Raw genomic sequence first — 27,732 nt, forward strand, 5'->3', positions numbered from 1 at the left:
TGCTGCTGCATTGAGGATGCAAGTGCAGCTACAGCCCACACAATTCACAAAGACAGAAAAAAGAAGAAGAATATTTTTATTGTTTGTGTAGCACACTTTGAGGGTGTCACCACCCTTTAACAGACAGACGCACGCTTGTCGCTGCTGCTTTGAGGATGCAAGTGCGGCTACATCGCACACAAGTCACAAACACATTAAAAAATAGTTTTTTATTTTTTGGAGCACTTTGAGAGTTACACCACCCTTTAACAGACAGACGCATGCTTGTCGCTGCTGCTTTGAGGATGCAAGTGCGGCTACAGCCCACACAATTCACAAAGACAGAAAAAAAAGAACAATATTTTTATTGTTTGTGTAGCACACTTTGAGAGTTACACCACCCTTTAACAAACAGACGCACGCTTGTCGCTGCTGCTTTGAGGATGCAAGTGCGGCTATAGCCCACACAATTCACAAAGACAGAAAAAAAAAGAACAATATTTTTATTGTTTGTGTAGCACACTCTGAGGGTGTCACCACCCTTTAACAGGCAGACGCACGCTTGTCGCTGCTGCTTTGAGGATGCAAGTGCGGCTACATCGCTCACAAGTCACAAACACATTAAAAAAATAGCTTTTTAATTTTTGGAGCACTTTGAGAGTTACACCACCCTTTAACAGACAGATGCACATTTGTCGCTGCTGCTTTGAGGATGCAAGTGCGGCTACAGCCCACACAATTCACAAAGACAGAAAAAAAAGAACAATATTTTTATTGTTTGTGTAGCACACTTTGAGGGTGTCACCACCCTTTAACAGACAGACGCATGCTTGTCGCTGCTGCTTTAAGGATGCAGGTGCGGCTACAGCCCACACATTTCACAAAGACAGAAAAAAAAGAACAATATTTTTATTGTTTGTGTAGCACACTTTGAGGGTGTCACCACCCTTTAACAGACAGACGCACGCTTGTCGCTGCTGCTTTGAGGGTGCAAGTGCGGCTACATCGCACACAAGTCAAAAACACATTAAAAAAATAGTTTTTTATTTTTTGGAGCACTTTGAGAGTTACACCGCCCTTTAACAGACAGATGCACCCTTGTCGCTGCTGCTTTGAGGATGCAAGTGCGGTTACATCCCACACAATTCACAAAGACAGAAAAAAAAGAACAATATTTTTATTGTTTGTGTAGCACACTTTGAGGGTGTCACCACCCTTTAACAGACAGATGCACGCTTGTTGCTGCTGCTTTGAGGATGCAAGTGCGGCTACAGCCCACACAATTCACAAAGACAGAAAAAAAAGAACAATATTTTTATTGTTTGTGTAGCACACTTTGAGGGTGTCACCACCCTTTAATAGACAGACGCACGCTTGTCACTGCTGCTTTGAGGATGCAAGTGCAGCTACAGCCCACACAATTCACAAAGACAGAAAAAAGAAGAATATTTTTATTGTTTGTGTAGCACACTTTGAGGGTGTCACCACCCTTTAACAGACAGACGCACGCATGTTGCTGCTGCTTTGAGGATGCAAGTGCAGCTACAGCCCACACAATTCACAAAGACAGAAAAAAGAAGAAGAATATTTTTATTGTTTGTGTAGCACACTTTGAGGGTGTCACCACCCTTTAACAGACAGACGCACGCTTGTCGCTGCTGCTTTGAGGATGCAAGTGCGGCTACATCGCACACAAGTCACAAACACATAAAAAAATAGTTTTTTATTTTTTGGAGCACTTTGAGAGTTACACCACCCTTTAACAGACAGACGCATGCTTGTCGCTGCTGCTTTGAGGATGCAAGTGCGGCTACAGCCCACACAATTCACAAAGACAGAAAAAAAAGAACAATATTTTTATTGTTTGTGTAGGACACTTTGAGGGTGTCACCACCCTTTAACAGACAGACACACGCTTGTCCCAGCTGCTTTGAGGATGCAAGTGCAGCTACAGCCCACACAATTCACAAAGACAGAAAAAAAAGAACAATATTTTTATTGTTTGTGTAGGACACTTTGAGGGTGTCACCACCCTTTAACAGACAGACACACGCTTGTCCCAGCTGCTTTGAGGATGCAAGTGCAGCTACAGCCCACACAATTCACAAAGACAGAAAAAAGAAGAATATTTTTATTGTTTGTGTAGCACACTTTGAGGGTGTCACCACCCTTTAACAGACAGACGCACGCTTGTCGCTGCTGCTTTGAGGATGCAAGTGCGGCTACATCGCACACAAGTCACAAACACATTAAAAAAATAGTTTTTTATTTTTTGGAGCACTTTGAGAGTTACACCACCCTTTAACAGACAGATGCACGCTTGACGCTGCTGCTTTGAGGATGCAAGTGCGGCTACATCCCACACAATTCACAAAGACAGAAAAAAAAGAACAATATTTTTATTGTTTGTGTAGGACACTTTGAGGGTGTCACCACCCTTTAACAGACAGACACACGCTTGTCCCAGCTGCTTTGAGGATGCAAGTGCAGCTACAGCCCACACAATTCACAAAGACAGAAACAAGAAGAATATTTTTATTGTTTGTGTAGCACACTTTGAGGGTGTCACCACCCTTTAACAGACAGATGCACGCTTGTCGCTGCTGCATTGAGGATGCAAGTGCGGCTACAGCCCACACAATTCACAAAGACAGAAAAAAAAGAACAATATTTTTATTGTTTGTGTAGGACACTTTGAGGGTGTCACCACCCTTTAACAGACAGACGCACGCTTGTCCCAGCTGCTTTGAGGATGCAAGTGCAGCTACAGCCCACACAATTCACAAAGACAGAAAAAAAAGAAGAATATTTTTATTGTTTGTGTAGCACACTTTGAGAGTTACACCACCCTTTAACAGACAGACGCACGCTTGTCGCTGCTGCTTTGAGGATGCAAGTGCGGCTACAGCCCACACAATTCACAAAGACAGAAAAAAGAAGAATATTTTTATTGTTTGTGTAGCACACTTTGAGGGTGTCACCACCCTTTAACAGACAGACGCACGCTTGTCGCTGCTGCTTTGAGGATGCAAGTGCGGCTACATCGCTCACAAGTCACAAACACATTAAAAAAATAGTTTTTTAATTTTTGGAGCACTTTGAGAGTTACACCACCCTTTAACAGACAGATGCACATTTGTCGCTGCTGCTTTGAGGATGCAGGTGCGGCTACAGCCCACACAATTCACAAAGACAGAAAAAAAAGAACAATATTTTTATTGTTTGTGTAGCACACTTTGAGGGTGTCACCACCCTTTAACAGACAGACGCATGCTTGTCGCTGCTGCTTTAAGGATGCAGGTGCGGCTACAGCCCACACATTTCACAAAGACAGAAAAAAAAGAACAATATTTTTATTGTTTGTGTAGCACACTTTGAGGGTGTCACCACCCTTTAACAGACAGACGCACGCTTGTCGCTGCTGCTTTGAGGGTGCAAGTGCGGCTACATCGCACACAAGTCACAAACACATTAAAAAAATAGTTTTTTATTTTTTGGAGCACTTTGAGAGTTACACCGCCCTTTAACAGACAGATGCACGCTTGTCGCTGCTGCTTTGAGGATGCAAGTGCGGCTACATCCCACACAATTCACAAAGACAGAAAAAAAAGAACAATATTTTTATTGTTTGTGTAGCACACTTTGAGGGTGTCACCACCCTTTAACAGACAGATGCACGCTTGTTGCTGCTGCTTTGAGGATGCAAGTGCGGCTACAGCCCACACAATTCACAAAGACAGAAAAAAAAGAACAATATTTTTATTGTTTGTGTAGCACACTTTGAGGGTGTCACCACCCTTTAACAGACAGACGCACGCTTGTCACTGCTGCTTTGAGGATGCAAGTGCAGCTACAGCCCACACAATTCACAAAGACAGAAAAAAGAAGAATATTTTTATTGTTTGTGTAGCACACTTTGAGGGTGTCACCACCCTTTAACAGACAGACGCACGCATGTTGCTGCTGCTTTGAGGATGCAAGTGCAGCTACAGCCCACACAATTCACAAAGACAGAAAAAAGAAGAAGAATATTTTTATTGTTTGTGTAGCACACTTTGAGGGTGTCACCACCCTTTAACAGACAGACGCACGCTTGTCGCTGCTGCTTTGAGGATGCAAGTGCGGCTACATCGCACACAAGTCACAAACACATTAAAAAATAGTTTTTTATTTTTTGGAGCACTTTGAGAGTTACACCACCCTTTAACAGACAGACGCATGCTTGTCGCTGCTGCTTTGAGGATGCAAGTGCGGCTACAGCCCACACAATTCACAAAGACAGAAAAAAAAGAACAATATTTTTATTGTTTGTGTAGCACACTTTGAGAGTTACACCACCCTTTAACAAACAGACGCACGCTTGTCGCTGCTGCTTTGAGGATGCAAGTGCGGCTATAGCCCACACAATTCACAAAGACAGAAAAAAAAAGAACAATATTTTTATTGTTTGTGTAGCACACTCTGAGGGTGTCACCACCCTTTAACAGGCAGACGCACGCTTGTCGCTGCTGCTTTGAGGATGCAAGTGCGGCTACATCGCTCACAAGTCACAAACACATTAAAAAAATAGTTTTTTAATTTTTGGAGCACTTTGAGAGTTACACCACCCTTTAACAGACAGATGCACATTTGTCGCTGCTGCTTTGAGGATGCAAGTGCGGCTACAGCCCACACAATTCACAAAGACAGAAAAAAAAGAACAATATTTTTATTGTTTGTGTAGCACACTTTGAGGGTGTCACCACCCTTTAACAGACAGACGCATGCTTGTCGCTGCTGCTTTAAGGATGCAGGTGCGGCTACAGCCCACACATTTCACAAAGACAGAAAAAAAAGAACAATATTTTTATTGTTTGTGTAGCACACTTTGAGGGTGTCACCACCCTTTAACAGACAGACGCACGCTTGTCGCTGCTGCTTTGAGGGTGCAAGTGCGGCTACATCGCACACAAGTCAAAAACACATTAAAAAAATAGTTTTTTATTTTTTGGAGCACTTTGAGAGTTACACCGCCCTTTAACAGACAGATGCACGCTTGTCGCTGCTGCTTTGAGGATGCAAGTGCGGCTACATCCCACACAATTCACAAAGACAGAAAAAAAAGAACAATATTTTTATTGTTTGTGTAGCACACTTTGAGGGTGTCACCACCCTTTAACAGACAGATGCACGCTTGTTGCTGCTGCTTTGAGGATGCAAGTGCGGCTACAGCCCACACAATTCACAAAGACAGAAAAAAAAGAACAATATTTTTATTGTTTGTGTAGCACACTTTGAGGGTGTCACCACCCTTTAATAGACAGACGCACGCTTGTCACTGCTGCTTTGAGGATGCAAGTGCAGCTACAGCCCACACAATTCACAAAGACAGAAAAAAGAAGAATATTTTTATTGTTTGTGTAGCACACTTTGAGGGTGTCACCACCCTTTAACAGACAGACGCACGCATGTTGCTGCTGCTTTGAGGATGCAAGTGCAGCTACAGCCCACACAATTCACAAAGACAGAAAAAAGAAGAAGAATATTTTTATTGTTTGTGTAGCACACTTTGAGGGTGTCACCACCCTTTAACAGACAGACGCACGCTTGTCGCTGCTGCTTTGAGGATGCAAGTGCGGCTACATCGCACACAAGTCACAAACACATAAAAAAATAGTTTTTTATTTTTTGGAGCACTTTGAGAGTTACACCACCCTTTAACAGACAGACGCATGCTTGTCGCTGCTGCTTTGAGGATGCAAGTGCGGCTACAGCCCACACAATTCACAAAGACAGAAAAAAAAGAACAATATTTTTATTGTTTGTGTAGGACACTTTGAGGGTGTCACCACCCTTTAACAGACAGACACACGCTTGTCCCAGCTGCTTTGAGGATGCAAGTGCAGCTACAGCCCACACAATTCACAAAGACAGAAAAAAAAGAACAATATTTTTATTGTTTGTGTAGGACACTTTGAGGGTGTCACCACCCTTTAACAGACAGACACACGCTTGTCCCAGCTGCTTTGAGGATGCAAGTGCAGCTACAGCCCACACAATTCACAAAGACAGAAAAAAGAAGAATATTTTTATTGTTTGTGTAGCACACTTTGAGGGTGTCACCACCCTTTAACAGACAGACGCACGCTTGTCGCTGCTGCTTTGAGGATGCAAGTGCGGCTACATCGCACACAAGTCACAAACACATTAAAAAAATAGTTTTTTATTTTTTGGAGCACTTTGAGAGTTACACCACCCTTTAACAGACAGATGCACGCTTGACGCTGCTGCTTTGAGGATGCAAGTGCGGCTACATCCCACACAATTCACAAAGACAGAAAAAAAAGAACAATATTTTTATTGTTTGTGTAGGACACTTTGAGGGTGTCACCACCCTTTAACAGACAGACACACGCTAGTCCCAGCTGCTTTGAGGATGCAAGTGCAGCTACAGCCCACACAATTCACAAAGACAGAAACAAGAAGAATATTTTTATTGTTTGTGTAGCACACTTTGAGGGTGTCACCACCCTTTAACAGACAGATGCACGCTTGTCGCTGCTGCATTGAGGATGCAAGTGCGGCTATAGCCCACACAATTCACAAAGACAGAAAAAAAAAGAACAATATTTTTATTGTTTGTGTAGGACACTTTGAGGGTGTCACCACCCTTTAACAGACAGACGCACGCTTGTCCCAGCTGCTTTGAGGATGCAAGTGCAGCTACAGCCCACACAATTCACAAAGACAGAAAAAAAAGAAGAATATTTTTATTGTTTGTGTAGCACACTTTGAGAGTTACACCACCCTTTAACAGACAGACGCACGCTTGTCGCTGCTGCTTTGAGGATGCAAGTGCGGCTACAGCCCACACAATTCACAAAGACAGAAAAAAGAAGAATATTTTTATTGTTTGTGTAGCACACTTTGAGGGTGTCACCACCCTTTAACAGACAGACGCACGCTTGTCGCTGCTGCTTTGAGGATGCAAGTGCGGCTACATCGCTCACAAGTCACAAACACATTAAAAAAATAGTTTCTTAATTTTTGGAGCACTTTGACAGTTACACCACCCTTTAACAGACAGATGCACATTTATCGCTGCTGCTTTGAGGATGCAGGTGCGGCTACAGCCCACACAATTCACAAAGACAGAAAAAAAAGAACAATATTTTTATTGTTTGTGTAGCACACTTTGAGGGTGTCACCACCCTTTAACAGACAGACGCATGCTTGTCGCTGCTGCTTTAAGGATGCAGGTGCGGCTACAGCCCACACATTTCACAAAGACAGAAAAAAAAGAACAATATTTTTATTGTTTGTGTAGCACACTTTGAGGGTGTCACCACCCTTTAACAGACAGACGCACGCTTGTCGCTGCTGCTTTGAGGGTGCAAGTGCGGCTACATCGCACACAAGTCACAAACACATTAAAAAAATAGTTTTTTATTTTTTGGAGCACTTTGAGAGTTACACCGCCCTTTAACAGACAGATGCACGCTTGTCGCTGCTGCTTTGAGGATGCAAGTGCGGCTACATCCCACACAATTCACAAAGACAGAAAAAAAAGAACAATATTTTTATTGTTTGTGTAGCACACTTTGAGGGTGTCACCACCCTTTAACAGACAGATGCACGCTTGTTGCTGCTGCTTTGAGGATGCAAGTGCGGCTACAGCCCACACAATTCACAAAGACAGAAAAAAAAGAACAATATTTTTATTGTTTGTGTAGCACACTTTGAGGGTGTCACCACCCTTTAACAGACAGACGCACGCTTGTCACTGCTGCTTTGAGGATGCAAGTGCAGCTACAGCCCACACAATTCACAAAGACAGAAAAAAGAAGAATATTTTTATTGTTTGTGTAGCACACTTTGAGGGTGTCACCACCCTTTAACAGACAGACGCACGCATGTTGCTGCTGCTTTGAGGATGCAAGTGCAGCTACAGCCCACACAATTCACAAAGACAGAAAAAAGAAGAAGAATATTTTTATTGTTTGTGTAGCACACTTTGAGGGTGTCACCACCCTTTAACAGACAGACGCACGCTTGTCGCTGCTGCTTTGAGGATGCAAGTGCGGCTACATCGCACACAAGTCACAAACACATTAAAAAATAGTTTTTTATTTTTTGGAGCACTTTGAGAGTTACACCACCCTTTAACAGACAGACGCATGCTTGTCGCTGCTGCTTTGAGGATGCAAGTGCGGCTACAGCCCACACAATTCACAAAGACAGAAAAAAAAGAACAATATTTTTATTGTTTGTGTAGCACACTTTGAGAGTTACACCACCCTTTAACAAACAGACGCACGCTTGTCGCTGCTGCTTTGAGGATGCAAGTGCGGCTATAGCCCACACAATTCACAAAGACAGAAAAAAAAAGAACAATATTTTTATTGTTTGTGTAGCACACTTTGAGGGTGTCACCACCCTTTAACAGGCAGACGCACGCTTGTCGCTGCTGCTTTGAGGATGCAAGTGCGGCTACAGCCCACACAATTCACAAAGACAGAAAAAAAAGAAGAATATTTTTATTGTTTGTGGAGCGCACTTTGAGGGTTACACCACCCTTTAACAGACAGACACACGCTTGTCGCTGCTGCTTTGTGGATGCAAGTGCAGCTACAGCCCACACAATTCACAAAGACAGAAAAAAAAAGAAGAATATTTTTATTGTTTGTGTAGCACACTTTGAGAGTTACACCACCCTTTAACAGACAGACGCACGCTTGTCGCTGCTGCTTTGAGGATGCAAGTGCGGCTACAGCCCACACAATTCACAAAGACAGAAAAAAGAAGAATATTTTTATTGTTTGTGTAGCACACTTTGAGGGTGTCACCACCCTTTAACTGACAGACGCACGCTTGTCGCTGCTGCTTTGAGGATGCAAGTGCGGCTACATCGCACACAAGTCACAAACACATTAAAAAAATAGTTTTTTTATTTTTTGGAGCACTTTGAGAGTTACACCACCCTTTAACAGACAGATGCACGCTTGTCGCTGCTGCTTTGAGGATGCAAGTGCGGCTACATCCCACACAATTTACAAAGACAGAAAAAAAAGAACAATATTTTTATTGTTTGTGTAGCACACTTTGAGGGTGTCACCACCCTTTAACGGACAGATGCAGGCTTGTCGCTGCTGCTTTGAGGATGCAAGTGCGGCTACAGCCCACACAATTCACAAAGACAGAAAAAAAAGAACAATATTTTTATTGTTTGTGTAGCACACTTTGAGGGTGTCACCACCCTTTAACAGACAGATGCACGCTTGTCACTGCTGCTTTGAGGATGCAAGTGCAGCTACAGCCCACACAATTCACAAAGACAGAAAAAAGAAGAATATTTTTATTGTTTGTGTAGCACAGTTTGAGGGTGTCACCACCCTTTAACAGACAGACGCACGCTTGTTGCTGCTGCTTTGAGGATGCAAGTGCAGCTACAGCCCACACAATTCACAAAGACAGAAAAAAGAAGAAGAATATTTTTATTGTTTGTGTAGCACACTTTGAGGGTGTCACCACCCTTTAACAGACAGACGCACGCTTGTCGCTGCTGCTTTGAGGATGCAAGTGCGTCTACATCGCACACAAGTCACAAAGAGAGAAAAAAAAAGAAGAATATTTTTATTGTTTGTGTTAGCACACTTTGACAGTTACACCACCCTTTAACAGACAGACGCACGCTTGTCGCTGCTGCTTTGAGGATGCAAGTGCGGCTACAGCCCACACAATTCACAAAGACAGAAAAAAGAAGAATATTTTTATTGTTTGTGTAGCACACTTTGAGGGTGTCACCACCCTTTAACAGACAGACGCACGCTTGTCGCTGCTGCTTTGAGGATGCAAGTGCGGCTACAGCCCACACAATTCACAATGACAGAAAAAAAAGAACAATATTTTTATTGTTTGTGTAGCACACTTTGAGGGTGTCACCACCCTTTAACAGACAGACGCACGCTTGTCGCTGCTGCTTTAAGGATGCAGGTGCGGCTACAGCCCACACATTTCACAAAGACAGAAAAAAAAGAACAATATTTTTATTGTTTGTGTAGCACACTTTGAGGGTGTCACCACCCTTTAACAGACAGACGCACGCTTGTCACTGCTGCTTTGAGGATGCAAGTGCGGCTACATCGCACACAAGTCACAAACACATTAAAAAAATAGTTTTTTATTTTTTGGAGCACTTTGAGAGTTACACCACCCTTTAACAGAAAGATGCACGCTTGTCACTGCTGCTTTGAGGATGCAAGTGCAGCTACAGCCCACACAATTCACAAAGACAGAAAAAAGAAGAATATTTTTATTGTTTGTGTAGCACACTTTGAGGGTGTCACCACCCTTTAACAGACAGATGCACGCTTGTTGCTGCTGCTTTGAGGATGCAAGTGCAGCTACAGCCCACACAATTCACAAAGACAGAAAAAATAAGAAGAATATTTTTATTGTTTGTGTAGCACACTTTGAGGGTGTCACCACCCTTTAACAGACAGACACATGCTTGTCGCTGCTGCTTTGAGGATGCAACTGCGGCTACAGCCCACACAATTCACAAAGACAGAAAAAAGAAGAATATTTTTATTGTTTGTGTAGCACACTTTGAGGGTGTCACCACCCTTTAACAGACAGACGCACGCTTGTCACTGCTGCTTTGAGGATGCAAGTGCGGCTACATCGCACACAAGTCACAAACACATTAAAAAATAGTTTTTTATTTTTTGGAGCACTTTGAGAGTTACACCACCCTTTAACAGACAGACGCACGCTTGTCGCTGCTGCTTTGAGGATGCAAGTGCGGCTACAGCCCACACAATTCACAAAGACAGAAAAAAAAAGAACAATATTTTTATTGTTTGTGTAGCACACTTTGAGAGTTACACCACCCTTTAACAAACAGACGCACGCTTGTCGCTGCTGCTTTGAGGATGCAAGAGCGGCTATAGCCCACACAATTCGCAAAGACAGAAAAAAAAAGAACAATATTTTTATTGTTTGTGTAGCACACTTTGAGGGTGTCACCACCCTTTAACAGGCAGACGCACGCTTGTCGCTGCTGCTTTGAGGATGCAAGTGCGGCTACAGCCCACACAATTCACAAAGACAGAAAAAAAAGAAGAATATTTTTATTGTTTGTGGAGCGCACTTTGAGGGTTACACCACCGTTTAACCGACAGACGCACGCTTGTCGCTGCTGCTTTGCGGATGCAAGTGCAGCTACAGCCCACACAATTCACAAAGACAGAAAAAAAAGAAGAATATTTTTATTGTTTGTGTAGCACACTTTGAGAGTTACACCACCCTTTAACAGACAGACGCACGCTTGTCGCTGCTGCTTTGAGGATGCAAGTGCGGCTACAGCCCACACAATTCACAAAGACAGAAAAAAGAAGAATATTTTTATTGTTTGTGTAGCACACTTTGAGGGTGTCACCACCCTTTAACAGACAGACGCACGCTTGTCACTGCTGCTTTGAGGATGCAAGTGCGGCTACATCGCACACAAGTCACAAACACATTAAAAAAATAGTTTTTTATTTTTTGGAGCACTTTGAGAGTTACACCACCCTTTAACAGACAGACGCACGCTTGTCGCTGCTGCTTTGAGGATGCAAGTGCGGCTACAGCCCACACAATTCACAAAGACAGAAAAAAAAGAACAATATTTTTATTGTTTGTGTAGCACACTTTGAGGGTGTCACCACCCTTTAACAGACAGATGCACGCTTGTCGCTGCTGCTTTGAGGATGCAAGTGCGGCTACAGCCCACACAATTCACAAAGATAGAAAAAAAAAGAACAATATTTTTATTGTTTGTGTAGCACACTTTGAGGGTGTCACCACCCTTTAACAGACAGACGCACGCTTGTCCCAGCTGCTTTGAGGATGCAAGTGCAGCTACAGCACACACAATTCACAAAGACAGAAAAAAGAAGAATATTTTTATTGTTTGTGTAGCACACTTTGAGGGTGTCACCACCCTTTAACAGACAGACGCACGCTTGTCGCTGCTGCTTTGAGGATGCAAGTGCGGCTACATCGCACACAAGTCACAAAGACAGAAAAAAAGAAGAATATTTTTATTGTTTGTGTAGCACACTTTGAGAGTTACACCACCCTTTAACAGACAGACGCACGCTTGTCGCTGCTGCTTTGAGGATGCAAGTGCGGCTACAGCCCACACAATTCACAAAGACAGAAAAAAGAAGAATATTTTTATTGTTTGTGTAGCACACTTTGAGGGTGTCACCACCCTTTAACAGACAGATGCACGCTTGTCGCTGCTGCTTTGAGGATGCAAGTGCGGCTACATCGCTCACAAGTCACAAACACATTAAAAAAATAGTTTTTTATTTTTTGGAGCACTTTGAGAGTTACACCACCCTTTAACAGACAGACGCACGCTTGTCGCTGCTGCTTTGAGGATGCAAGTGCGGCTACAGCCCACACAATTCACAAAGACAGAAAAAAGAAGAATATTTTTATTGTTTGTGTAGCACACTTTGAGGGTGTCACCACCCTTTAACTGACAGACGCACGCTTGTCGCTGCTGCTTTGAGGATGCAAGTGCGGCTACATCGCACACAAGTCACAAACACATTAAAAAAATAGTTTTTTTATTTTTTGGAGCACTTTGAGAGTTACACCACCCTTTAACAGACAGATGCACGCTTGTCGCTGCTGCTTTGAGGATGCAAGTGCGGCTACATCCCACACAATTTACAAAGACAGAAAAAAAAGAACAATATTTTTATTGTTTGTGTAGCACACTTTGAGGGTGTCACCACCCTTTAACAGACAGATGCTCGCTTGTCGCTGCTGCTTTGAGGATGCAAGTGCCGCTACAGCCCACACAATTCACAAAGACAGAAAAAAAAGAACAATATTTTTATTGTTTGTGTAGCACACTTTGAGGGTGTCACCACCCTTTAACAGACAGATGCACGCTTGTCACTGCTGCTTTGAGGATGCAAGTGCAGCTACAGCCCACACAATTCACAAAGACAGAAAAAAGAAGAATATTTTTATTGTTTGTGTAGCACAGTTTGAGGGTGTCACCACCCTTTAACAGACAGACGCACGCTTGTTGCTGCTGCTTTGAGGATGCAAGTGCAGCTACAGCCCACACAATTCACAAAGACAGAAAAAAGAAGAAGAATATTTTTATTGTTTGTGTAGCACACTTTGAGGGTGTCACCACCCTTTAACAGACAGACGCACGCTTGTCGCTGCTGCTTTGAGGATGCAAGTGCGTCTACATCGCACACAAGTCACAAAGAGAGAAAAAAAAAGAAGAATATTTTTATTGTTTGTGTTAGCACACTTTGAGAGTTACACCACCCTTTAACAGACAGACGCACGCTTGTCGCTGCTGCTTTGAGGATGCAAGTGCGGCTACAGCCCACACAATTCACAAAGACAGAAAAAAGAAGAATATTTTTATTGTTTGTGTAGCACACTTTGAGGGTGTCACCACCCTTTAACAGACAGACGCACGCTTGTCGCTGCTGCTTTAAGGATGCAGGTGCGGCTACAGCCCACACATTTCACAAAGACAGAAAAAAAAGAACAATATTTTTATTGTTTGTGTAGCACACTTTGAGGGTGTCACCACCCTTTAACAGACAGACGCACGCTTGACGCTGCTGCTTTGAGGATGCAAGTGCGGCTACATCGCACACAAGTCACAAACACATTAAAAAAATAGTTTTTTATTTTTTGGAGCACTTTGAGAGTTACACCACCCTTTAACAGACAGATGCACGCTTGTCACTGCTGCTTTGAGGATGCAAGTGCAGCTACAGCCCACACAATTCACAAAGACAGAAAAAAGAAGAATATTTTTATTGTTTGTGTAGCACACTTTGAGGGTGTCACCACCCTTTAACAGACAGACGCACGCTTGTTGCTGCTGCTTTGAGGATGCAAGTGCAGCTACAGCCCACACAATTCACAAAGACAGAAAAAATAAGAAGAATATTTTTATTGTTTGTGTAGCACACTTTGAGGGTGTCACCACCCTTTAACAGACAGACACATGCTTGTCGCTGCTGCTTTGAGGATGCAACTGCGGCTACAGCCCACACAATTCACAAAGACAGAAAAAAGAAGAATATTTTTATTGTTTGTGTAGCACACTTTGAGGGTGTCACCACCCTTTAACAGACAGACGCACGCTTGTCACTGCTGCTTTGAGGATGCAAGTGCGGCTACATCGCACACAAGTCACAAACACATTAAAAAATAGTTTTTTATTTTTTGGAGCACTTTGAGAGTTACACCACCCTTTAACAGACAGACGCACGCTTGTCGCTGCTGCTTTGAGGATGCAAGTGCGGCTACAGCCCACACAATTCACAAAGACAGAAAAAAAAGAACAATATTTTTATTGTTTGTGTAGCACACTTTGAGAGTTACACCACCCTTTAACAAACAGACGCACGCTTGTCGCTGCTGCTTTGAGGATGCAAGAGCGGCTATAGCCCACACAATTCACAAAGACAGAAAAAAAAAGAACAATATTTTTATTGTTTGTGTAGCACACTTTGAGGGTGTCACCACCCTTTAACAGGCAGATGCACGCTTGTCGCTGCTGCTTTGAGGATGCAAGTGCGGGTACAGCCCACACAATTCACAAAGACAGAAAAAAAAGAAGAATATTTTTATTGTTTGTGTAGCACACTTTGAGGGTGTCACCAACCTTTAACAGACAGACGCATGCTTGTCACTGCTGCTTTGAGGATGCAAGTGCGGCTACAGCCCACACAACTCACAAAGACAGAAAAAAAAAGAAGAATATTTTTATTGTTTGTGGAGCGCACTTTGAGGGTTACACCACCGTTTAACCGACAGACGCACGCTTGTCGCTGCTGCTTTGCGGATGCAAGTGCAGCTACAGCCCACACAATTCACAAAGACAGAAAAAAAAGAAGAATATTTTTATTGTTTGTGTAGCACACTTTGAGAGTTACACCACCCTTTAACAGACAGACGCACGCTTGTCGCTGCTGCTTTGAGGATGCAAGTGCGGCTACAGCCCACACAATTCACAAAGACAGAAAAAAGAAGAATATTTTTATTGTTTGTGTAGCACACTTTGAGGGTGTCACCACCCTTTAACAGACAGACGCACGCTTGTCGCTGCTGCTTTGAGGATGCAAGTGCGGCTACATCGCACACAAGTCACAAACACATTAAAAAAATAGTTTTTTATTTTTTGGAGCACTTTGAGAGTTACACCACCCTTTAACAGACAGATGCACGCTTGTCGCTGCTGCTTTGAGGATGCAAGTGCGGCTACAGCCCACACAATTCACAAAGATAGAAAAAAAAAGAACAATATTTTTATTGTTTGTGTAGCACACTTTGAGGGTGTCACCACCCTTTAACAGACAGACGCACGCTTGTCCCAGCTGCTTTGAGGATGCAAGTGCAGCTACAGCCCACACAATTCACAAAGACAGAAAAAAGAAGAATATTTTTATTGTTTGTGTAGCACACTTTGAGGGTGTCACCACCCTTTAACAGACAGACGCACGCTTGTTGCTGCTGCTTTGAGGATGCAAGTGCAGCTACAGCCCACACAATTCACAAAGACAGAAAAAAAGAAGAATATTTTTATTGTTTGTGTAGCACACTTTGAGAGTTACACCACCCTTTAACAGACAGACGCACGCTTGTCGCTGCTGCTTTGAGGATGCAAGTGCGGCTACAGCCCACACAATTCACAAAGACAGAAAAAAGAAGAATATTTTTATTGTTTGTGTAGCACACTTTGAGGGTGTCACCACCCTTTAACAGACAGATGCACGCTTGTCGCTGCTGCTTTGAGGATGCAAGTGCGGCTACATCGCTCACAAGTCACAAACACATTAAAAAAATAGTTTTTTATTTTTTGGAGCACTTTGAGAGTTACACCACCCTTTAACAGACAGATGCACGCTTGTCGCTGCTGCTTTGAGGATGCAAGTGCGGCTACAGCCCACACAATTCACAAAGACAGAAAAAAAAGAACAATATTTTTATTGTTTGTGTAGCACACTTTGAGGGTGTCACCACCCTTTAACAGACAGACGCACGCTTGTCGCTGCTGCTTTAAGGATGCAGGTGCGGCTACAGCCCACACATTTCACAAAGACAGAAAAAAAAGAACAATATTTTTATTGTTTGTGTAGCACACTTTGAGGGTGTCACCACCCTTTAACAGACAGACGCACGCTTGTCACTGCTGCTTTGAGGGTGCAAGTGCGGCAACATCGCACACAAGTCACAAACACATTAAAAAAATAGTTTTTTTTTTTTTGGAGCACTTTGAGAGTTACACCGCCCTTCAACAGACAGATGCACGCTTGTCGCTGCTGCTTTGAGGATGCAAGTGCGGCTACATCCCACACAATTCACAAAGACAGAAAAAAAGAACAATATTTTTATTGTTTGTGTAGCACACTTTGAGGGTGTCACCACCCTTTAACAGACAGATGCACGCTTGTTGCTGCTGCTTTGAGGATGCATGTGCGGCTACAGCCCACACAATTCACAAAGACAGAAAAAAAAGAACAATATTTTTATTGTTTGTGTAGCACACTTTGAGGGTGTCACCACCCTTTAACAGACAGACGCACGCTTGTCACTGCTGCTTTGAGGATGCAAGTGCAGCTACAGCCCACACAATTCACAAAGACAGAAAAAAGAAGAATATTTTTATTGTTTGTGTAGCACACTTTGAGGGTGTCACCACCCTTTAACAGACAGACGCACGCATGTTGCTGCTGCTTTTAGGATGCAAGTGCAGCTACAGCCCACACAATTCACAAAGACAGAAAAAAGAAGAAGAATATTTTTATTGTTTGTGTAGCACACTTTGAGGGTGTCACCACCCTTTAACAGACAGACGCACGCTTGTCGCTGCTGCTTTGAGGATGCAAGTGCGGCTACATCGCACACAAGTCACAAACACATTAAAAAATAGTTTTTTATTTTTTGGAGCACTTTGAGAGTTACACCACCCTTTAACAGACAGACGCATGCTTGTCGCTGCTGCTTTGAGGATGCAAGTGCGGCTACAGCCCACACAATTCACAAAGACAGAAAAAAAAGAACAATATTTTTATTGTTTGTGTAGCACACTTTGAGAGTTACACCACCCTTTAACAAACAGACGCACGCTTGTCGCTGCTGCTTTGAGGATGCAAGTGCGGCTATAGCCCACACAATTCACAAAGACAGAAGAAAAAAGAACAATATTTTTATTGTTTGTGTAGCACACTTTGAGGGTGTCACCACCCTTTAACAGGCAGACGCACGCTTGTCGCTGCTGCTTTGAGGATGCAAGTGCGGCTACAGCCCACACAATTCACAAAGACAGAAAAAAAAGAAGAATATTTTTATTGTTTGTGGAGCGCACTTTGAGGGTTACACCACCCTTTAACAGACAGACGCACGCTTGTCGCTGCTGCTTTGTGGATGCAAGTGCAGCTACAGCCCACACAATTCACAAAGACAGAAAAAAAAAGAAGAATATTTTTATTGTTTGTGTAGCACACTTTGAGAGTTACACCACCCTTTAACAGACAGACGCACGCTTGTCGCTGCTGCTTTGAGGATGCAAGTGCGGCTACAGCCCACACAATTCACAAAGACAGAAAAAAGAAAAATATTTTTATTGTTTGTGTAGCACACTTTGAGGGTGTCACCACCCTTTAACAGACAGACGCACGCTTGTCGCTGCTGCTTTGAGGATGCAAGTGCGGCTACATTGCACACAAGTCACAAACACATTAAAAAAATAGTTTTTTATTTTTTGGAGCACTTTGAGAGTTACACCACCCTTTAACAGACAGATGCACGCTTGTCGCTGCTGCTTTGAGGATGCAAGTGCGGCTACATCCCACACAATTCACAAAGACAGAAAAAAAAGAACAATATTTTTATTGTTTGTGTTGCACACTTTGAGGGTGTCACCACCCTTTAACAGACAGATGCACGCTTGTCGCTGCTGCTTTGAGGATGCAAGTGCGGCTACAGCCCACACAATTCACAAAGACAGAAAAAAGAAGAATATTTTTATTGTTTGTGTAACACACTTTGAGGGTGTCACCACCCTTTAACAGACAGACGCACGCTTGTCGCTGCTGCTTTGAGGATGCAAGTGCGGCTACATCGCACACAAGTCACAAAGACAGAAAAAAAAAGAAGAATATTTTTATTGTTTGTGTTAGCACACTTTGAGAGTTACACCACCCTTTAACAGACAGACGCACGCTTGTCGCTGCTGCTTTGAGGATGCAAGTGCGGCTACAGCCCACACAATTCACAAAGACAGAAAAAAGAAGAATATTTTTATTGTTTGTGTAGCACACTTTGAGGGTGTCACCACCCTTTAACAGACAGACGCACGCTTGTCGCTGCTGCTTTGAGGATGCAAGTGTGGCTACATCGCTCACAAGTCACAAACACATTAAAAAAATAGTTATTTATTTTTTGGAGCACTTTGAGAGTTACACCACCCTTTAACAGACAGATGTACGCTTGTCGCTGCTGCTTTGAGGATGCAAGTGCGGCTACAGCCCACACAATTCACAAAGACAGAAAAAAAAGAACAATATTTTTATTGTTTGTGTAGCACACTTTGAGGGTGTCACCACCCTTTAACAGACAGACGCACGCTTGTCGCTGCTGCTTTAAGGATGCAGGTGCGGCTACAGCCCACACATTTCACAAAGACAGAAAAAAAAGAACAATATTTTTATTGTTTGTGTAGCACACTTTGAGGGTGTCACCACCCTTTAACAGACAGACGCACGCTTGTCTCTGCTGCTTTGAGGATGCAAGTGCGGCTACATCGCACACAAGTCACAAACACATTAAAAAAATAGTTTTTTATTTTTTGGAGCACTTTGAGAGTTACACCACCCTTTAACAGACAGATGCACGCTTGTCGCTGCTGCTTTGAGGATGCAAGTGCGGCTACATCCCATACAATTCACAAAGACAGAAATAAAAGAACAATATTTTTATTGTTTGTGTAGCACACTTTGAGGGTGTCACCACCCTTTAACAGACAGATGCACGCTTGTTGCTGCTGCTTTGAGGATGCAAGTGCGGCTACAGCCCACACAATTCACAAAGACAGAAAAAAAAAGAACAATATTTTTATTGTTTGTGTAGCACACTTTGAGGGTGTCACCACCCTTTAACAGACAGACGCACGCTTGTCACTGCTGCTTTGAGGATGCAAGTGCAGCTACAGCCCACACAATTCACAAAGACAGAAAAAAGAAGAATATTTTTATTGTTTGTGTAGCACACTTTGAGGGTGTCACCACCCTTTAACAGACAGACGCACGCTTGTTGCTGCTGCTTTGAGGATGCAAGTGCAGCTACAGCCCACACAATTCACAAAGACAGAAAAAAGAAGAAGAATATTTTTATTGTTTGTGTAGCACACTTTGAGGGTGTCACCACCCTTTAACAGACAGACGCACGCTTGTCGCTGCTGCTTTGAGGATGCAAGTGCGGCTACATCGCACACAAGTCACAAAGACAGAAAAAAAGAAGAATATTTTTATTGTTTGTGTAGCACACTTTGAGAGTTACACCACCCTTTAACAGACAGACGCACGCTTGTCGCTGCTGCTTTGAGGATGCAAGTGCGGCTACAGCTCACACAATTCACAAAGACAGAAAAAAGAAGAATATTTTTATTGTTTGTGTAGCACACTTTGAGGGTGTCACCACCCTTTAACAGACAGACGCACGCTTGTCGCTGCTGCTTTGAGGATGCAAGTGCGGCTACATCGCTCACAAGTCACAAACACATTAAAAAAATAGTTTTTTATTTTTTGGAGCACTTTGAGAGTTACACCACCCTTTAACAGACAGATGCACGCTTGTCGCTGCTGCTTTGAGGATGCAAGTGCGGCTACATCCCATACAATTCACAAAGACAGAAATAAAAGAACAATATTTTTATTGTTTGTGTAGCACACTTTGAGGGTGTCACCACCCTTTAACAGACAGATGCACGCTTGTTGCTGCTGCTTTGAGGATGCAAGTGCGGCTACAGCCCACACAATTCACAAAGACAGAAAAAAAAAGAACAATATTTTTATTGTTTGTGTAGCACACTTTGAGGGTGTCACCACCCTTTAACAGACAGACGCACGCTTGTCACTGCTGCTTTGAGGATGCAAGTGCAGCTACAGCCCACACAATTCACAAAGACAGAAAAAAGAAGAATATTTTTATTGTTTGTGTAGCACACTTTGAGGGTGTCACCACCCTTTAACAGACAGACGCACGCTTGTTGCTGCTGCTTTGAGGATGCAAGTGCAGCTACAGCCCACACAATTCACAAAGACAGAAAAAAGAAGAAGAAGATTTTTATTGTTTGTGTAGCACACTTTGAGGGTGTCACCACCCTTTAACAGACAGACGCACGCTTGTCGCTGCTGCTTTGAGGATGCAAGTGCGGCTACATCGCACACAAGTCACAAAGACAGAAAAAAAGAAGAATATTTTTATTGTTTGTGTAGCACACTTTGAGAGTTACACCACCCTTTAACAGACAGACGCACGCTTGTCGCTGCTGCTTTGAGGATGCAAGTGCGGCTACAGCTCACACAATTCACAAAGACAGAAAAAAGAAGAATATTTTTATTGTTTGTGTAGCACACTTTGAGGGTGTCACCACCCTTTAACAGACAGACGCACGCTTGTCGCTGCTGCTTTGAGGATGCAAGTGCGGCTACATCGCTCACAAGTCACAAACACATTAAAAAAATAGTTTTTTATTTTTTGGAGCACTTTGAGAGTTACACCACCCTTTAACAGACAGATGCACGCTTGTCGCTGCTGCTTTGAGGATGCAAGTGCGGCTACAGCCCACACAATTCACAAAGACAGAAAAAAAAGAACAATATTTTTATTGTTTGTGTAGCACACTTTGAGGGTGTCCCAACCCTTTAACAGACAGACGCACGCTTGTCGCTGCTGCTTTAAGGAGGCAGGTGCGGCTACAGCCCACACATTTCACAAAGACAGAAAAAAAGAAAAATATTTTTATTGTCTGTGTAGCACACTTTGAGGGTGTCACCACCCTTTAACAGACAGATGCACGCTTGTTGCTGCTGCTTTAAGGATGCAGGTGCGGCTACAGCCCACACATTTCACAAAGACAGAAAAAAAAAGAACAATATTTTTATTGTTTGTGTAGCACACTTTGAGGGTGTCACCACCCTTTAACAGACAGACGCACGCTTGTTGCTGCTGCTTTGAGGATGCAAGTGCAGCTACAGCCCACACAATTCACAAAGACAGAAAAAAAAGAACAATATTTTTATTGTTTGTGTAGCACACTTTGAGGGTGTCACCACCCTTTAACAGACAGACGCACGCTTGTCGCTGCTGCTTTATAGATGCAGGTGCGGCTACAGCCCACACATTTCACAAAAACAGAAAAAAAAGAACAATATTTTTATTGTTTGTGTAGCACACTTTGAGGGTGTCACCACCCTTTAACAGACAGACGCACGCTTGTCGCTGCTGCTTTAAGGATGCAGGTGCGGCTACAGCCCACACATTTCACAAGACAGAAAAAAAAAGAACAATATTTTTATTGTTTGTGTAGCACACTTTGAGGGTGTCACCACCCTTTAACAGACAGACATACGCTTGTTGCTGCTGCTTTGAGGATGCAAGTGCAGCTACAGCCCACACAATTCACAAAGACAGAAAAAAGAAGAATATTTTTATTGTTTGTGTAGCACACTTTGAGGGTGTCACCACCCTTTAACAGACAGACGCACGCTTGTTGCTGCTGCTTTGAGGATGCAAGTGCAGCTACAGCCCACACAATTCACAAAGACAGAAAAAAGAAGAAGAATATTTTTATTGTTTGTGTAGCACACTTTGAGGGTGTCACCACCCTTTAACAGACAGACGCACGCTTGTCGCTGCTGCTTTGAGGATGCAAGTGCGGCTACATCGCACATAAGTCACAAAGACAGAAAAAAAAGAAGAATATTTTTATTGTTTGTGTAGCACACTTTGAGAGTTACACCACCCTTTAACAGACAGATGCACGCTTGTCGCTGCTGCTTTGAGGATGCAAGTGCGGCTACAGCCCACACAATTCACAAAGACAGAAAAAAGAAGAATATTTTTATTGTTTGTGTAGCACACTTTGAGGGTGTCACCACCCTTTAACAGACAGACGCACGCTTGTCGCTGCTGCTTTGAGGATGCAAGTGCGGCTACATCGCTCACAAGTCACAAACACATTAAAAAAATAGTTTTTTATTTTTTGGAGCACTTTGAGAGTTACACCACCCTTTAACAGACAGATGCACGCTTGTCGCTGCTGCTTTGAGGATGCAAGTGCGGCTACAGCCCACACAATTCACAAAGACAGAAAAAAGAAGAATATTTTTATTGTTTGTGTAGCACACTTTGAGGGTGTCACCACCCTTTAACAGACAGACGCACGCTTGTCGCTGCTGCTTTGAGGATGCAAGTGCGGCTACATCGCTCACAAGTCACAAACACATTAAAAAAATAGTTTTTTATTTTTTGGAGCACTTTGAGAGTTACACCACCCTTTAACAGACAGATGCACGCTTGTCGCTGCTGCTTTGAGGATGCAAGTGCGGCTACAGCCCACACAATTCACAAAGACAGAAAAAAAAGAACAATATTTTTATTGTTTGTGTAGCACACTTTGAGGGTGTCACCACCCTTTAACAGACAGACGCACGCTTGTCGCTGCTGCTTTAAGGATGCAGGTGCGGCTACAGCCCACACATTTCACAAAGACAGAAAAAATAAGAATATTTTTATTGTTTGTGTAGCACACTTTGAGGGTGTCACCACCCTTTAACAGACAGACGCACGCTTGTTGCTGCTGCTTTGAGGATGCAAGTGCAGCTACAGCCCACACAATTCACAAAGACAGAAAAAAGAAGAAGAATATTTTTATTGTTTGTGTAGCACACTTTGAGGGTGTCACCACCCTTTAACAGACAGACGCACGCTTGTCGCTGCTGCTTTGAGGATGCAAGTGCGTCTACATCGCACACAAGTCACAAAGAGAGAAAAAAAAGAAGAATATTTTTATTGTTTGTGTTAGCACACTTTGAGAGTTACACCACCCTTTAACAGACAGACGCACGCTTGTCGCTGCTGCTTTGAGGATGCAAGTGCGGCTACAGCCCACACAATTCACAAAGACAGAAAAAAGAAGAATATTTTTATTGTTTGTGTAGCACACTTTGAGGGTGTCACCACCCTTTAACAGACAGACGCATGCTTGTCGCTGCTGCTTTGAGGATGCAAGTGCGGCTACATCGCTCACAAGTCACAAACACATTAAAAAAATAGTTTTTTATTTTTTGGAGCACTTTGAGAGTTACACCACCCTTTAACAGACAGATGCACGCTTGTCGCTGCTGCTTTGAGGATGCAAGTGCGGCTACAGCCCACACAATTCACAATGACAGAAAAAAAAGAACAATATTTTTATTGTTTGTGTAGCACACTTTGAGGGTGTCACCACCCTTTAACAGACAGACGCACGCTTGTCGCTGCTGCTTTGAGGATGCAAGTGCGGCTACAGCCCACACAATTCACAAAGACAGAAAAAAGAAGAATATTTTTATTGTTTGTGTAGCACACTTTGAGGGTGTCACCACCCTTTAACAGACAGACGCACGCTTGTCGCTGCTGCTTTGAGGATGCAAGTGCGGCTACATCGCTCACAAGTCACAAACACATTAAAAAAATAGTTTTTTATTTTTTGGAGCACTTTGAGAGTTACACCACCCTTTAACAGACAGATGCACGCTTGTCGCTGCTGCTTTGAGGATGCAAGTGCGGCTACAGCCCACACAATTCACAAAGACAGAAAAAAAAGAACAATATTTTTATTGTTTGTGTAGCACACTTTGAGAGTTACACCACCCTTTAACAAACAGACGCACGCTTGTCGCTGCTGCTTTGAGGATGCAAGTGCGGCTATAGCCCACACAATTCACAAAGACAGAAGAAAAAAGAACAATATTTTTATTGTTTGTGTAGCACACTTTGAGGGTGTCACCACCCTTTAACAGGCAGACGCACGCTTGTCGCTGCTGCTTTGAGGATGCAAGTGCGGCTACAGCCCACACAATTCACAAAGACAGAAAAAAAAGAAGAATATTTTTATTGTTTGTGGAGCGCACTTTGAGGGTTACACCACCCTTTAACAGACAGACGCACGCTTGTCGCTGCTGCTTTGTGGATGCAAGTGCAGCTACAGCCCACACAATTCACAAAGACAGAAAAAAAAAGAAGAATATTTTTATTGTTTGTGTAGCACACTTTGAGAGTTACACCACCCTTTAACAGACAGACGCACGCTTGTCGCTGCTGCTTTGAGGATGCAAGTGCGGCTACAGCCCACACAATTCACAAAGACAGAAAAAAGAAGAATATTTTTATTGTTTGTGTAGCACACTTTGAGGGTGTCACCACCCTTTAACAGACAGACGCACGCTTGTTGCTGCTGCTTTGAGGATGCAAGTGCGGCTACATTGCACACAAGTCACAAACACATTAAAAAAATAGTTTTTTATTTTTTGGAGCACTTTGAGAGTTACACCACCCTTTAACAGACAGATGCACGCTTGTCGCTGCTGCTTTGAGGATGCAAGTGCGGCTACATCCCACACAATTCACAAAGACAGAAAAAAAAGAACAATATTTTTATTGTTTGTGTAGCACACTTTGAGGGTGTCACCACCCTTTAACAGACAGATGCACGCTTGTCGCTGCTGCTTTGAGGATGCAAGTGCGGCTACAGCCCACACAATTCACAAAGACAGAAAAAAGAAGAATATTTTTATTGTTTGTGTAACACACTTTGAGGGTGTCACCACCCTTTAACAGACAGACGCACGCTTGTCGCTGCTGCTTTGAGGATGCAAGTGCGGCTACATCGCACACAAGTCACAAAGACAGAAAAAAAAAGAAGAATATTTTTATTGTTTGTGTTAGCACACTTTGAGAGTTACACCACCCTTTAACAGACAGACGCACGCTTGTCGCTGCTGCTTTGAGGATGCAAGTGCGGCTACAGCCCACACAATTCACAAAGACAGAAAAAAGAAGAATATTTTTATTGTTTGTGTAGCACACTTTGAGGGTGTCACCACCCTTTAACAGACAGACGCACGCTTGTCGCTGCTGCTTTGAGGATGCAAGTGCGGCTACATCGCTCACAAGTCACAAACACATTAAAAAAATAGTTATTTATTTTTTGGAGCACTTTGAGAGTTACACCACCCTTTAACAGACAGATGCACGCTTGTCGCTGCTGCTTTGAGGATGCAAGTGCGGCTACAGCCCACACAATTCACAAAGACAGAAAAAAAAGAACAATATTTTTATTGTTTGTGTAGCACACTTTGAGGGTGTCACCACCCTTTAACAGACAGACGCACGCTTGTCTCTGCTGCTTTGAGGATGCAAGTGCGGCTACATCGCACACAAGTCACAAACACATTAAAAAAATAGTTTTTTATTTATTGGAGCACTTTGAGAGTTACACCACCCTTTAACAGACAGATGCACGCTTGTCGCTGCTGCTTTGAGGATGCAAGTGCGGCTACAGCCCACACAATTCACAAAGACAGAAAAAAGAAGAATATTTTTATTGTTTGTGTAGCACACTTTGAGGGTGTCACCACCCTTTAACAGACAGACGCACGCTTGTCGCTGCTGCTTTGAGGATGCAAGTGCGGCTACATCGCTCACAAGTCACAAACACATTAAAAAAATAGTTTTTTATTTTTTGGAGCACTTTGAGAGTTACACCACCCTTTAACAGACAGATGCACGCTTGTCGCTGCTGCTTTGAGGATGCAAGTGCGGCTACAGCCCACACAATTCACAAAGACAGAAAAAAAAGAACAATATTTTTATTGTTTGTGTAGCACACTTTGAGGGTGTCACCACCCTTTAACAGACAGATGCACGCTTGTCGCTGCTGCTTTAAGGATGCAGGTGCGGCTACAGCCCACACATTTCACAAAGACAGAAAAAAGAAGAATATTTTTATTGTTTGTGTAGCACACTTTGAGGGTGTCACCACCCTTTAACAGACAGACGCACGCTTGTTGCTGCTGCTTTGAGGATGCAAGTGCAGCTACAGCCCACACAATTCACAAAGACAGAAAAAAGAAGAAGAATATTTTTATTGTTTGTGTAGCACACTTTGAGGGTGTCACCACCCTTTAACAGACAGACGCACGCTTGTCGCTGCTGCTTTGAGGATGCAAGTGCGTCTACATCGCACACAAGTCACAAAGAGAGAAAAAAAAGAAGAATATTTTTATTGTTTGTGTTAGCACACTTTGAGAGTTACACCACCCTTTAACAGACAGACGCACGCTTGTCGCTGCTGCTTTGAGGATGCAAGTGCGGCTACAGCCCACACAATTCACAAAGACAGAAAAAAGAAGAATATTTTTATTGTTTGTGTAGCACACTTTGAGGGTGTCACCACCCTTTAACAGACAGACGCATGCTTGTCGCTGCTGCTTTGAGGATGCAAGTGCGGCTACATCGCTCACAAGTCACAAACACATTAAAAAAATAGTTTTTTATTTTTTGGAGCACTTTGAGAGTTACATCACCCTTTAACAGACAGATGCACGCTTGTCGCTGCTGCTTTGAGGATGCAAGTGCGGCTACAGCCCACACAAGTCACAAACACATTAAAAAAATAGTTATTTATTTTTTGGAGCACTTTGAGAGTTACACCACCCTTTAACAGACAGATGCACGCTTGTCGCTGCTGCTTTGAGGATGCAAGTGCGGCTACAGCCCACACAATTCACAAAGACAGAAAAAAGAAGAATATTTTTATTGTTTGTGTAGCACACTTTGAGGGTGTCACCACCCTTTAACAGACAGACGCACGCTTGTCGCTGCTGCTTTGAGGATGCAAGTGCGGCTACATCGCTCACAAGTCACAAACACATTAAAAAAATAGTTTTTTATTTTTTGGAGCACTTTGAGAGTTACACCACCCTTTAACAGACAGATGCACGCTTGTCGCTGCTGCTTTGAGGATGCAAGTGCGGCTACAGCCCACACAATTCACAAAGACAGAAAAAAAAGAACAATATTTTTATTGTTTGTGTAGCACACTTTGAGGGTGTCACCACCCTTTAACAGACAGACGCACGCTTGTCGCTGCTGCTTTAAGGATGCAGGTGCGGCTACAGCCCACACATTTCACAAAGACAGAAAAAAGAAGAATATTTTTATTGTTTGTGTAGCACACTTTGAGGGTGTCACCACCCTTTAACAGACAGACGCACGCTTGTTGCTGCTGCTTTGAGGATGCAAGTGCAGCTACAGCCCACACAATTCACAAAGACAGAAAAAAGAAGAAGAATATTTTTATTGTTTGTGTAGCACACTTTGAGGGTGTCACCACCCTTTAACAGACAGACGCACGCTTGTCGCTGCTGCTTTGAGGATGCAAGTGCGTCTACATCGCACACAAGTCACAAAGAGAGAAAAAAAAGAAGAATATTTTTATTGTTTGTGTTAGCACACTTTGAGAGTTACACCACCCTTTAACAGACAGACGCACGCTTGTCACTGCTGCTTTGAGGATGCAAGTGCGGCTACAGCCCACACAATTCACAAAGACAGAAAAAAGAAGAATATTTTTATTGTTTGTGTAGCACACTTTGAGGGTGTCACCACCCTTTAACAGACAGA

Source organism: Taudactylus pleione, unplaced genomic scaffold (assembly GCF_031769625.1).
Source record: "Taudactylus pleione unplaced genomic scaffold, aTauple2 ptg000203l, whole genome shotgun sequence".
NCBI classification, from domain to species: Eukaryota; Metazoa; Chordata; class Amphibia; order Anura; family Myobatrachidae; genus Taudactylus; species Taudactylus pleione.